Source organism: Mus caroli, unplaced genomic scaffold (assembly GCF_978045245.1).
Source record: "Mus caroli unplaced genomic scaffold, Mus_caroli_1 scaffold_13, whole genome shotgun sequence".
NCBI lineage: Eukaryota > Metazoa > Chordata > Mammalia > Rodentia > Muridae > Mus > Mus caroli.
Window position 1 is genome coordinate 54,037,188 of NW_028227268.1, and position 11,321 is coordinate 54,048,508.

At 45.4% G+C, this 11,321-nt stretch overlaps 1 non-coding gene across 1 annotated transcript; it reads right to left on the minus strand.

The window, feature by feature from the left end:
* Positions 1-7,826: 7,826 nt before the first annotated feature.
* LOC115032618 (U6 spliceosomal RNA) lies at positions 7,827-7,933 on the minus strand. The gene has a single exon (XR_003838257.1). It is a non-coding gene; the product is annotated as a U6 spliceosomal RNA (small nuclear RNA).
* Between the last annotated feature and the right edge of the window lie 3,388 nt (positions 7,934-11,321).

An 11,321-nucleotide genomic window follows, 5' to 3' on the forward strand; every position in this document is an offset into this window, starting at 1 on the left:
GAGCACCGACTGCTCTTGTAGAGGACCCAGGTTCTGTTGCCAGTACCTACCTGGTGGCTCATAACTCTCCATCCATAACCCCAGTCCTGGAGGCTCCCACGTCCTCTTCTGATCTGACCTCCATGCACTCCCACACATAAGAAAAATAGGCTTTTTTTTTTTTTTTAGGTAAGAATAACTTAACTTGCTTACACTAATATTCCAGGGACCACACTACTACTCCAGATAGCTCAGTGGTTAAAAGCCTTCTGGGTTTGACGCTTACCTGTCTACACATTCCAGAACAGCCAGGGTGATCTAGTAAGATTCTGTCTCAATTAGAAAAACAAAAAACAACAACAACAACAAAAGCCTTAAATAATATCCCACTATCTATCTACCACTTCCTGTTTGTTTATTCACACACTGATCGATGTTTGAGTTGTTTCCACCTCTCGGCTGTAATAGTGCTGCTTTAAAAATGTGTGTTCCAGCTGGTGAGATGGCTCAGTGGGTAAGAGCACCTGACTGCTCTTCCAAAGGTCTGAAGTTCAAATCCCAGCAACCACATGGTGGCTCACAACCATCCGTAATGAGATCTGGCTCCCTCTTCTGGATTGTCTGAAGACAGCTACAGTGTACTTATATATAATAAAAATAAATAAATCTTAAAAAAAAAGATATTTAAAAAAAGTGTGTGTTCCATATAAGAGTGCATATTCACACATAAGTAAGTAACCTGATACGTGTAAGTTTAGGGTACAGTCGTTGCCGCTCCTGACCTTTCTGTCTGTGCTGGCTCCCTTCCGTCTCTCTTTTCTTTCTTCTCCTTTTTGTTTGTTGAGACAGCTGGCCTGGAACTCCCTATGTAGACCGGGTGGGCATTGAACTCTCAGAGATCCTCTCTCCTCTGCCTCTGAGGTGCTGGGATCAAAGGCATCTGTCACCACACCCAGCCTGTACTTTTTCTTAGTAAACTCTCTGCTTCTGCACCCAGAGTTGGCTCAGGTCAGTCGTGCCATTTATCCTCCTTCCGGAGCCCTACACACTGCTCGTTAAAGCTGCCCAGCTCCCTATCTTCAGGGAACATGTTAAGATGATAACTTTTGTCTTCCTTGTGCGGATCCCGTGACGTGTTCTGGCCCATGAGCAGACTAGAGAATTTAATTGCAAGTGGGAGTTCCCTCCACTAAGTTAACTGATGAAATTCAAGACACAGGCTGATCTGTTGCCCTCGGTATTTGAATGAGAGACAAAGGCAGAGCCCATAGCTGATGGACAGAGATACCTCACCAAAGAATATCTATAGCCAGACTGGCCAGCGGGCCTGTAAAAAGATATTGGACTTAACCATGCCTAGGTAGGGACCTGTGTGTTAACAACATCAACAGATGAAATGCCCGTAAAAACTGTCTTAGGAAAAAGCTGTCGCTGCACAAACCTGGTGACCTGAGTTAAATTCCTGAACCCACGGTGGAAGGAAAGAATGGACTCCTGCAAGTTGTCCCCTGACCTCCACATGCATGACCCTCCCACAGTGAAAAAAAAAAAAAACAAAAAACCTTAAAACCACAACAAAGGATTTCAGTACTCCTATTAGACTAGTTAAAATCCAAAACCACTGACACCACCCAATGCTAGCAAGAATGTAACAGGACTTCTCACTCATCACAGTAAGAATGTTCAACAATAGAGCCACTGGAAAAGCAGCCTGATAATTTCTTCAAAAGTGAACATCCAAGCTAGGCAGTGGTGGCGCATGCCTTTAATCCCAGCAGTTGGGAGGCAGAGGCAGGCAGGTTTCTGAGTTCAAGGCCAGCCTGGTCGTGAATATCCTCTTACTATGGCCTTGCTCCTAGGAGTGTAAGTCCAATGTAAAACTCAGCTTAAGCCGGACAGTGGTGGCACATGCCTTTAATCCCAGCACTCTGGAGGCAGAGGCAGGTGGATTTCTGAGTTCGAGGCCAGCCTGGTCTACAAAGTGAGTTCCAGGACAGCCAGGGCTATACAGAGAAATCCTGTCTTGAAAAAACAAAATAAAATAAAATAAAATAAGAAAGAATAGCACAGTGATTCTTGTTCACTTCCTCCGCACAATCTCTAAGCATGAACATCGGATGCCTTGGCTTTGTCTCACCTCCTCCCTCTCCACACTTTCTTTCTGTCCTGTACCATCTAAGTGGAAGTTGCAGTAAGCTGCATGCTGCTCTCCACCCCTGCCCTCCTCCCAATAGTTCAACACGTAGTTCCCAAAATCCAGGCCATGCTCTTGTAACCGCAGTACATGCTCTCTAGGGGTCAAGACATTATCCCTGATGCAACACTATATGACATGATCCTCAGACAGTGCTGAGGTTTCCCCGGCGATTCCTCTGTGCTGGACAAAAACACCAGATCATGCAGAAGGCTCTGCATTCAGCGGCCATGTCTCTCTAGCCTTCTTTGGTCAGAACAGTTGTTTAGTGTTTGTCTTTCAGGATTATTGAAGTATTGTTGTTTTGTAAAGAATTCAGACCGAGTAATTTATAGGATGTCTGGGTTTATCGATTGTTTCCTTATAATTGACTCGAATGATGTCTTTTTGGTGGAAAAATCATACACACGTGGCCGTGTTCTTCTCAACGCCGCGTTCTGAGTGCAGAGGTGATCTCCCTAACTGTCGAGAGCTAACTTTGATTCCTGAATGACATCTGTCAAGTATCTCCAATAAAGATTGTATCAAGTCTGCTTCCTCTAATACAAAGGAGACAGAATGTGCTATAAAAACAGGCTAGAGAAACAGCTTGGGGGAGCCCAGAGCAAACAGGGCTGCAGGCTGAGAAGCCACCAGCTCCAGAAACAAGATCCTGGACTATGAGCTTGATTTGGGGGTCTCTGGGAACAATAAAAGACTTCTATGGGAAAGGATAATAATAACAGAAGCCACCTACATTAAAAGTAAAACAACGACAAAAACAAAACCTACATTAGCTGTGTGTGAAGGCACGGGTCTTTTAATGCCAGCACTTGGGAGGCAGAGGCAGGCTGGTCTCTGAGTTAATGGCCAGGCTGCTCTACAGAGTGAGTTCTAGGACAGCCAAGGCTAAACAGAGAAACCCCGTCTCAAAAAGAAGGAGGAGGAGGAAGAGGGAGAAGAGGAGGAGGGAGAGGAGGAGGGAAAAGAGGAAGAGGGAGAGGAGGAGGAGGGAGAGGAAGAAAAAGAAGAGGAAGAAGCAGCAAAGAAAGTGTAAGACCGGGGGCTGGTTAGATGGCTCAGTGGGTAAGAGCACCCGACTGCTCTTCCAAAGGTCGGGAGTTCAAATCCCAGCAACCACGTGGTGGTTCACAACCATCCGTAATGAGATCTGGCGCCTTCTTCTGGAGTGTCTGAAGACAACTACAGTGTACTTACATATAAGAAAGAAGAAAGAAAGGAAGCTTCTTTCTGGCTGTATTTTTAGAGATCAGGGAAAACAAGCTTGGGGGAACGTTTCAGGGGCTTTACCCCCCCCCCCAGGGAGAAACGCTCTAAGTCGGGGTCTCACAAAAGAAGAAAGAAGAAATGGCCCAGTGGTCAACAGCAGCTGCTGGTCTTGTGAAGGACTCAGCCAGCTTGGGTTCCCAGCACCCACATCAGACTGCTCACAGCCATCTAACTGCAGTACAAAAAGATCTGTACCTTCTTCTGGCCTCGGTGGGCACTGCACACACACGGTGCACATCCATACACATAGGCACGTGTGTGCACAAACATACACTCAGATCCACAGGAATGTGTGAGCCTACTATGCACACACACATGTGGTGCACACACACAAAATAAATAAATCTTGCCAAGTAGGCAGGATGGAGAATGTTCATGGATGAACTGCAATTCTTCAAAAACTCAGCTTAAGTGAAGTTTGTGGGGAGCCCTCCCGAGGCACCTCTTGACAGACAGGCTTGTGCCTGTTTCTTCAGTCTTTGTAACGTGGTACATAGTTGGTGTTTATTAGTGTTCAGTTCTTGAAACTGACAGACTAAAGAGAGAGGAATGTGTACAAGGGGAATTGGCAGAAGAAAAGTATTAGCTGAGACTTCTTTTCCTCCTTCCTTCATGTAGACCGCTGACCCCAAACTAGCTATGTAGCTAAAGATGACCTTGAATTTCTTTTTTTTTTTTTTTTAAAGATTTATTTATTTATTATATGTAAGTACACTGTAGCTGTCCTCAGACACTCCAGAAGAGGGCGCCAGATCTCGTTACGGATGGTTGTGAGCCACCATGTGGTTGCTGGGATTTGAACTCTGGACCTCTGGAAGAGCAGTCGGGTGCTCTTACCCACTGAGCCATCTCACCAGCCCGACCTTGAATTTCTGATACTCTTGCCTCTATCTTCTGAGTGCTAGGATTACAGATTGATACATTTCCGAGGATGAAATTTAGGGCTTTATGTATGGTAAGCACGCACAACTCTACCAACTGGGTCCCATCTTTGATCCCTCCTTTGATGGGTTTCAGGGTCCCTCCAGGAAACAGAACTCCTGAGTATATGGAGAGGGACAGGGGTAGTGATTGCTTGTCATCCAGACTGGTCTACGGGCTGGTGGGATGGCTCAGTGGGTAAGAGCACCCCACTGCTCTTCTCAAGGTCCGAAGTTCAAATCCCAGCAACCACATGGTGGCTCACAACCATCTGTAATGAGATCTGATGCCCTCTTCTGGTGTGTCTGAAGACAGCTACAGTGTACTTACATATAATAACTAAATACATAAAAACCAAACCAAACCAAACCAAAACAAAACAATTATACAGACTGGCCTTCACTAAGGGGACTAGAGGATGGCTTTGTCTTTTCAGATGATGTGGGTTTGTGCCTACCAAGATCCTTGGGGTCCCTATAGTCAAAGAGGTCATTTCTCAGGAGGAAGACCGCGCTGGTGTAAACTTGGGTGGGCGACTACTAGGTGACTCAGCGACCAAGCAAAGACAAAAAGCAGGCCATTTGTTCAACCCTAAAAGAAAGGCTGTGTATCCCTCATGCACAATACCCTTCAACAAGGCAGGAAGCAAGCGCCTAACAGTGAAAAAGCAATCTTGGGCTAAAGGTTCCACTGTGCAGAAGTTGTTCTGAAGAACAGCATCAGCAGGCATTCGGAACGCAACAGAAAAGTAGCAATTTGCAACCCGAGGAAGCAAAGTATCAGCCTCAAGTTTTAAAAGGAAAGGTTGAAATGTGGCCCGCTCTTCCCTGCAATCATAAATCGGCTGTGAAGAGGGAGAGCAGCTGCACACAAACGGTTCCAAAGGCAAAGCCCCTCTTGGACTCCGACCGACCGAGAAAGCCGCTTTCGCAGGAAGCTTCTATTTCCTGCCTGCTTTGTTTGCTTGGAAAACTCCAAGGAGTCAGCCATCTGGGGTAATTAATTGTAGGGTTGAAAAAAAAAAAAACCTCAGAACCTGGGTAAACAAAGATTAGCAGAAAGATAATAAAAGGGAACAAGAAACAAAAACGGAAGAAAGCAAATTAAAAGAATCCAAATTCAGCGGGCTGAGAGTGGGAACAAGATTTCAGCTATTAGCTTTTTGAGTGAAAGTCCTAAGTAGGCTCTAGCTGGTTTTGTTGTTTTGGGGGTTTTTTGTCTTTATTTTCATTCTCTGTGCACAGATGTTTTGCCTGCACGTCTGCATATGCACTGCATGTGAACGTGGTGCCTTCAAAGATCCGAAGAGAGCGACAGAGCCTCTGGAACCAGTGTCATAAGCGCTGTGAGCCACCGTGTGAGTGCAGAGAGCGGAATCCACATCCTCTGTCTGGCAGAACATCCAGTGTGCTTAACCACCGAGGCAGCTCTCCAGCCTCTGTACAGTCTTCCGTTTGTGGTACTCACGTGGAAGTCCGGGCCTTTGGAATGCCAGGCCACTGAGCTACACCCTGCTTTCATAGGTAAAAGTATCTCAGGTTTCAAATCAATTTTTACAAAATTTTACAAAACCATTGGGAAGACCTATAAACCATACATTAAAAAAAAGAAAGAAAGAAAAGAAAAAGATCTGGGCAGTGGTGATGTATGCCTTTTCTCCCAGTACTCGGGATACAAAGGCAGGCAGATCTCTATGTGTTCTATACCAGCCTGAGCTACATGGCAGAGATCTTGTTTATAGCTAGATAGATATGCAAACCCCACAATAGTACAATAAAAATGACAATTTTAAAAGAAAATGGCTGCTGGGTGTGGTGGCACACACCTTTAATCCCAGCATTTGGAAGGCAGAGGCAGGTGAATTTCTGAGTTTGAATTTCTGAATTCCTGGTCTACAGAGTGAGTTCCAGGACAGCCAGGACTACACAGAGAAACCCTGTCTCGAAAAAAGTCAATCAGCCAACCAACCAATCAATCAATAAACAAACAAATAAATAAAAGAAAATGCCCTTTAAAAACAGTTATCATAGCCGGGTAGTGATGGCGCATGCCTTTAATCCCAGCACTTGGGAAGCAGAGGCAGGCTAATTTCTGAGTTCGAGGCCAGCCTGGTCTACATCCTGAGTTCTAGGACAGCCAAGGCTACACAGAGAAACCCTGTCTCGAAAGACAAAAAAAAAAAAAAAAAAAAAAAAAAAAAAAATCCTAGCACTCAAGAGGCAGATTTTTTTTGTGAGTTTGAGGCCAACCTGGTCTATATAGCAAATTCCAGGACAGCCAGGATTGCACAGACAGAACTTGCCTCAAAACTAACTAACCAACCAACTAATTAGCTAGCTAAAATGGGGGGAGGGGTGGTAGTCACCACATCTAACTCAGTTAAGTGAGCAAAGGTGACACTGTCACTAAACAACCAGCTCTTGGTATGTTCTGCACTAACTAGCTGCTAACCTTTGAGAACGATAAATACAACGTGCTGTCTAGCACTGGTGTGGCTCTTCACAGTTCTTTCAAACATTTTTTTTTTTTGGTTTTTTTTTCGAGACAGGGTTTCTCTGTGTAGCCTTGGCTGTCCTGGAACTCACTCTGTAGACCAGGCTGGCCTCGAACTCAGAAATCCCCCCCTGCCTCTGCCTTTAATCCCAGCACTCGGGAGGCAGAAGCAGGCGGATTTCTGAGTTCGAGGCCAGCCTGGTCTACAAAGTGAGTTCCAGGACACCAGGGCTATACAGAGAAACCCTGTCTCGAAAAACCAAACCAAACAAACAAACAAACAAACAACCCCCCCAAACATTAGAAAAGATCTTTGAAGATGATTATAAAATGAAGTTGTTTTGGATACGTCCTAATTCCGCTGATATACTTATAAAAAAAAAAAAGGATCGTGAATAGGGATGAATGGGAGCTGCAAGGTGACTGTAGTTAAGAGCAGTAGCTGCTCCTGCAGGATCAGGGTTCAAATCCCGGCACCCACATGACTGCTCACAACCAACTGTTTTTTTGTTTTTGTTTTGTTTTTTTTTTTTTGGTTTTTCGAGACAGGGTTTCTCTGTATAGCCCTGGCTGTCCTGGAACTCACTTTGTAGACCAGGCTGGGCTCGAACTCAGAAATCCTCCTGCCTCTGCCTCCCGAGTGCTGGGATTAAAGGCGTGCGCCACCATGCCCGGCTACAACCAACTGTTAACAACAGTTCCATGAGATCTTCTGGCCTCCTTGGGCACTCCTGCATGGTACACATATACACATATAGACAAAGCATATTCATAAAATGTCTTAAAAGATTAAAATAAGCCGGGCGTGGTGGCGCACGCCTTTAATCCCAGCACTCGGGAGGCAGAGGCAGGCGGATTTCTGAGTTCGAGGCCAGCCTGGTCTACAAAGTGAGTTCCAGGACAGCCAGGGCTATACAGAGAAACCCTGTCTCGAAAAACAGAAAACCCAAAAAAGATTAAAAAACCAAAAAACCCTATAGACTGCTTCATGATTGTGTGTGTCATCCTTGCAAAGGGGCCACGCTGGACTTTTCTGTGACCTTCCAATGTCACTATGTGTGCTCCTGAAGCATGCACTCTTATAGTCTTTTGAAACTTTCAGGTAATTTGAACCCATTTGATCCTCACGCCCACTAAATGCCAGGATTATAGTTCTCACTACCATGCCTGGCACAACAGCACATCTTTTGAAAAGCAAACAAACAAAAACGCTGAGAGGACAAATGTATTTTCTAGCTGAGAAGAACCTATGGTTGATCAGTGGGTGATCTTGATTCCCGAGACTGAGATGATAACAAACCGTGAAGGCCATTTCGGGTGTGTCAGGGGAATCCCCTTCCCGCTCTGCACTGCCAGCATGAAGAAGTCAAGGAGAGAGATGTCCACATCTGCAAAGCTCCCAAAAAAGAAAGTAATGTTGGGACTCACTGTACCCCTCACCCAGCCGCTCAGATGGTGGCTGTGTCTCTAAGGTTGCCATGCAACCAGGAGGTGGAAGGTCAGCTCAAGGGAGGGGTGTAACTGTCCTAGTTATCTGGGCCTCCTGCACCCTGCTCAACTATTACAAAGGACAATGTCTTGGAAGGAGAATGGAATGTGAGCCGCTCGCTGGCCAGGGACAGAACAAGATGTTGGACCCTAAAACAAGCTGGGAATGATGTCCTTTCCTGTCCAAAAATAATGCAGCTTCCCTTGATAGTCACAGTGGCTCACCAAAAACATAATGGCCAGGGCTGGACATCTGTAACTCCAGCTCTTAGAGGGTCTGCTAACCTCTTTTGGCCTCTGTGGGCACCAGATGTGTTTGGTGAACCTATCCACATACAGACAAACATCCCTACACATAAATCTTTTAAAAACTAACGAACAAAAGTCCCCAACTCTTCATTGAAGGTAAAATCCGCTGGTAGCCGGCAAATCTTGAGTTACCCACAATTGGTGGGTAACATCCCTTCACCTGTTTGAACTTGTTTCTCATGACACCTCTTTGAGATAGGCAACATCAGGGATGGTAGTGTTCCGGAAGGAGCCCGGCATGAAGGATGATCAGAAGAGATTTTAGTTAGTTCTGGGACATGGAGGAAGACAGATGTGGAGGATAAAAGGCTTTTATTTAATTAACTAATCGACTAATTGAATTATTGATTGATACAGGGTTTTTCTGTGTTGCCCTGGTTGTCCTGGAACTCACTCTGTAGACCAGGCTGGCCTCAAACTCCTGAGGAATCATCTCTGCCTGTGGAGTGCTGGGATTAAGGCATGTGCCACCGCGCCTGGCTTGAGAATCCCTTATTAATCCATGGGCAGTGTGGCCTGAGTGACACCTTCTTCTAGGTCTTGAGAGCCGAACAGTGGATGGGTCCTTTGCCTGGATCACAGTCATCCCGGTTCTAAGCTGTAACCCACAGTTGACCCTTCTAAGTTAGAGCAGTGACTTCAAGCCAGCTTTTATGTTGTGCTCCAGAAACCTGTTGTTTCCATGGCAATGAGTCACTTCCTGGAATGCACTGACCTGTGCCAAGAATACAACATAATTTTATATTCTTGAGGTGTACATGAGAGGCAGATTTGGGCCAAGATCCAGCCGATTCTGGCCTACATTTGAAGTATTTCAAGCAGACCACACAATTCTTCCTGCTTGTTACTGTAAGAGCAGTTTCTCTTGATTTAATGAGGTTGGGAGCTGCTGGATATGGGTACTGTGAACTCAACTCCGGTCCTCTGCAAGTGCAATGTGTATTAACTCCCGAGTCAATTCTCAGGCTTCCAACGTGACTTTTAATTTTTAAAGCTTTTTGCATTTTTATACATATATATTTGCCTCCATGCATTTAAGTACACTCCATTCCCAGAGTCCAGATGTTATCAGGATCCCTAGAAACTGTTGTGCCATCATGAGATGCTGGAAACCAAGCCTGGGCCCCATGAAAGCTTCAACACATGTTTTTGACTGCTGAATCATCTCAGTTCCTATGCTCAATTTCTTTGTGGGTGCTGGGGACCTGAATTCAGGTCCAAATGCATACATTATACTTTACTGATAGAGAACCTAGTTCTCAAGCCATGCTCTCTCCTGGTTTTGGCTTTTTCTGACCTGGAATGTCATACCACAGGGCTTTCAGATCAGACACATTCCCCATGTGCTAAACAAGTCCAGCTTCCACCCCTCCTTCACAATTCCTTTCCTGACTTACTAGGGCAAAGCTGTTGGGAGTCTTTTATTTTTTTTAAAGATTTATTTATTTATTACATGTAAGTACACTGTAGCTGTCTTCAGACACTCCAGAAGAGGGAGTCAGATCTTGTTACGGATGGTTGTGAGCCACCATGTGGTTGCTGGGATTTGAACTAAGGACCTTTGGAAGAGCAGTCGGGTGCTCTTACCTGCTGAGCCATCTCACCAGCCCCGAGTCTTTTATTTTTTCAAGACAGGGTTTGTGTATAGCTCTGGCTGTCCTGGAACTCACTCTGTAGACCAGGCTAGCCTCAAACTCAGAAATCCACCTGCCTCTGCCTCCCAAGTGCTGGGATTAAAGGTGACATTTTCGTATTAAAAAAAAAAAAAAAGAGGCAATGTAGCCAGGCATTAAGGATCCCAGTTTGTAGCCAGTCTGGCCTACATAGTGAGACCCTATCTCAAATGAGCCAAAAAAAAAAAAAAAAAAAAAAAAAAAAGAATTAGATAAACATTCCAACAGGTTTTTGGCAAAGCATAAAGGAGTTCCCCTACAACAGGAAAACCAGCATCTTCCATGTTCAGGAATGGCCTTTCTATTCCAGTGGGCTCATAGCACCACCTGTGCTCACTGTGTTGCCCCAGAGCAGCAGGGCTTGGGGATCTGCTGAGGCAACCATCTTACTTGGGGACCCTGCCAGGCTTTGCTCTAAGGGATCACATCAGCCAAGCCCTGAAGTGCATGGTTCCTCCGGTTACTGTTAAGATACCTAAACCCTCCAACCTGGCAACAGCTGCCAACTGCAGGACACTCCAGACATGGTTCTGTCAGTCCTTTTAGGAAATTATCTTGCTAATATGACCCAGGCTAGCCTCAATATTTCTGCTTCTACCTCAGCTGGAATTTCTGACATGCCCACTGCTGCCTGCCACTCAGTTATCATAGCACTGATCCAACATTAGCACAGGGAAATAAAATTCTCACTGTATTGAAATCACAGCAGTCAGGTTTTTTCCAGTGAGATAACACATGTTTTTCCAGAGTTGGAGAGCTGGCCAGCTGCTCCGTCAGAGGAACTAAGCCCAAGTCTGGGGACCCAACAATTTAATTCAAGGGGATTTGGTGCCCTCTTCTGGCTTCTGTAGACACTGCAGGGATTTGATATACAGATACACACACACACACAGGTACAAAAAATTGTGAGGGTTTTCCCAATATTTTAGGCCCTGTGAGATGGTACCAGTCTCCAAGACCAAACAACCTGTAAGACTCACAAGGTGGGAGAACTG